This window comes from Bison bison, unplaced genomic scaffold (assembly GCF_000754665.1).
Source record: "Bison bison bison isolate TAMUID 2011002044 unplaced genomic scaffold, Bison_UMD1.0 scf7180017864280, whole genome shotgun sequence".
In the NCBI taxonomy this organism is placed as follows: domain Eukaryota; kingdom Metazoa; phylum Chordata; class Mammalia; order Artiodactyla; family Bovidae; genus Bison; species Bison bison.
Window position 1 is genome coordinate 2919882 of NW_011494852.1, and position 2943 is coordinate 2922824.

At 51.1% G+C, this 2943-nt stretch overlaps 1 protein-coding gene across 3 annotated transcripts in view; it reads left to right on the forward strand.

The window, feature by feature from the left end:
* The first annotated feature begins 128 nt into the window (after positions 1-128).
* Positions 129-2943, forward strand: part of WTIP (Wilms tumor 1 interacting protein) — a 30475-nt gene continuing 27660 nt past the window's right edge. Inside the window, exon 1 of one of the 3 annotated variants that reach the window (XM_010848956.1) lies at positions 129-1462. The gene's annotated coding sequence lies outside the window, so the exon portion shown is untranslated. The remainder of the gene's footprint in view (positions 1463-2943) is intronic. The other 2 variants (XM_010848957.1, XM_010848958.1) reach the window with 2 other exon arrangements.

Genomic DNA, 2943 nt, shown 5'->3' on the forward strand with positions numbered 1-2943 from the left:
GGGCGCTGGAGGCGCGCACGGCGCGGGACTACTTCGGTGAGCGAGCTCGGCCGCGCCTCCCGCGCGCCTGGGCACCGGGCCTCCGCTCTCCTCGTCGGGGGTCGAGGACGGCCTCCGGGTAGGCGGCCGGCTCGGTAGAGGAGAGCGCGGGGTGGGCCGGGATGCGAAAAGCGCGTCTCCCTCCCGAGGGCCTGGGAGCCGGCGACGTTTGTTCCCGCAGACTGTGTGTGTGTGTGTGCGTGTGTGTATGTATGTGTGAACCACCAGTTCTGGGGCTTGTGTAGGACAGTGGCTTAGCGTGTACAGTGTGTGTGTGAACCACCAGGTCTGGGGCTTGTGCAGGACAGTGGCTTAGCCTCTGGGTCTCCGGGCCCGGAGTTCTGGCACTTTTAGGGGATGCGTTGCTCCTGAGAGAAAAAGTCATGTTAATAGGCAGAATAAGCTATTTTCGAATAATTTCTTCTTAACCCTCGGTACTTGGCTTCAGCTCATCGTACTTGGTGCTTTGTGATCAGCCGAAGCTATTTTAGGGCCCCGCGGTCTCTGAACGGGGCAGAGAGGCACAGGGCAGGGAGGGAGGCGGCCGGCCAGATACCACCAGAGCCCACCTGACCTGAGGCTTTGATAATGGTAGCGGCTGGAGGTAGAGGCCGAGGGACGGGAAGTCCTCCCTGAGTGGGAGGGAACTGATCTGGTCACACTGGGCTAGGCTGTGTATATGGGATGTTTCCCAAGGGAATCCTACTTCACATCATTTGCAAAGATCATCAATCTCTGACAGCCTCCCTTGCCCAGACTGACCTTGGCCCTTTGATCCCATCCTTTGGACAACTCTTGGGACTCTTAGGCTTGAGGTTCTGAGAAGAGGCTTGGGGAGGGGCTTCCGTCCCTCCTTCACTGATAAGCAGGCACCTGGCTTTGGAGGGGGTGGTGGTTATCATGTCTGGGAATGAGGCCCCTCCTGGGGTTTGTCTTTAATGTATTCATTCCAGCTGGCAGCTCCGGACTGCCCTGAACTGGATCTTGAGAGAGAAGGAGGTTGTAGACGACTAGTCAGTAGGAGCGTTCCAGCCAGAAGGAAGAATGTGGGCAGAAGGAAGCAAGTAAGGAAGTGGACGGTTCAATTAAGCTCCCAGGGTTTCAGCCCAAGAGGGGTCAGGTGGTCAAGGGAGTGTGTAGCCCACAGGGATGTTCTGCCTTTGGGAGGGGACCTGTTGATCTTTGAGCATCATGGTGCGAATTTGTGGTTGGGTAGGTCCCGTAGCTGCTGTCAGACGGCCTGGGAGCAGGGTGGTGACTTAGGAAGCTGTTGTCTGTCATACCAGGTAGGTGCTAGGAGCAGAAGCGGAGTGCGTTCTGAAGAGAACAAGTTTCCAGCACTCTCTACCGGAGAAGCTACCCCTTTTCCTGTCCTCATTCACTGCAGGGCCTGGGCAGGGGTGTGTTATCTGGGCTTCTGAAGGTACTACTGAGCTTTTTAATTTCTTAATTATATCTTTTTTATTTTTAATTGGAGGATAATTGCTTTACAGTGTTGTGTTGGTTTTTGCCTTACAACAGTGTGAGTCAGCCATAGGTATACACGCCCCCTTCCTCCTGAACCTCCTTCCCACCCCCACACCTTCGCGTCCCTCTAGGTTGTCACAGAGCACCAGACTGAGCTCCCTGTGTTATGCGGCAGCTTCCCATTATCTATTTGTTCTACGTGTAGTAATGTACATGTTTTGGTGCTACTCTCTCAATTTGTTCTACCCTCTCCTTCCCCGGCTGGGTCCATAGGTCTGTGCTCTGTGTCTGTGTCTCTATTCCTGCCCTTCTAATAGGTTCATCAGTGCCGTTTTTTTAGATTCCATATATATGCGTTAATATATGATACTTGTTTTTCTCTTTTGACTTACTTCACTCTGTGTAACAGCCTCTAGGTCCATCTGCCTCACTGGAACTAGCTCAAATCCATTCCTTTTTATGACTGAGTAATATTCCATTGTATATATGTACCACAGTTCTCTATCCATTCATCTGTCGATGGACGTCTAGGTAGCTTCCAGGTCCTAGGTAGCTTCCAGGTCCAGTGCTGCAGTGAACATCACTCCTGAGTTTTTGTGTGAAACTGAGGTGGCCAGGCCTGGGCAGGTAGTGGGAGAAGTGAAGGGGCTAATGGATCGTCCTCTCTGAGGGGAACTGCTGTCACATGGGAGTGGGAGGTGACTGATGATATAGATATAGGGTTTTTTTTGCACCACATGGCATGGAGGAATCTTAATTCCCTGACCAAAGATTGAACACACACCCTCTGCATTGGAAGCACTGAGTCTTAACTACCAGACTGCTGGGGAAGTCCTGCTCTTCTGTGTTTTTTTTTGAGAGAAGTCAGATCTAGGTTACATTTTACTGATTTTTAAAAATATGAGCAGCTATTTACTTGAACTGCTAGTATCTTACTGCCTTTATTCCACCTTTTAGAGCTATAAATGTGGTAGTTTCATACATGTCAACTTGTATGAAAATAATGTAACATTTTACAAGAGGAAGTCTGCAGGTGGCATAGCTCAAGTGACCTCTGATAAACTTCACCCTCAATGTGTTTATTCCTCTCTGTCCATCCCTTTTTCTTGGCCCTAGAACCCACTCACCTCTTGGCCCTTCTCTGTATTTCATGAGCATCTCTTCTGACCAGGTTCTGCTGTCATGAGCCAGCTAGCAGCTTCAGGATTTGCCTGAGGGTAAATCCTGGGTTTACTCCACACCCTGGATCTGCCTCAGCTCAGCTGTCTTCAGTTCTGACTGCAGCCTGCATCTCACCAGGACCTCTGATTCCTCTAATCTCTGCTCTGTAGAACCCTGGCTCTGATCAGTGCTGCAGCCCCCTTTTCAGTTGCTGTACCAGGCAACAGAGTCGTGGTCTTCAACCTCTTCAGGGTACCGACAATCACCCTAAGCCTT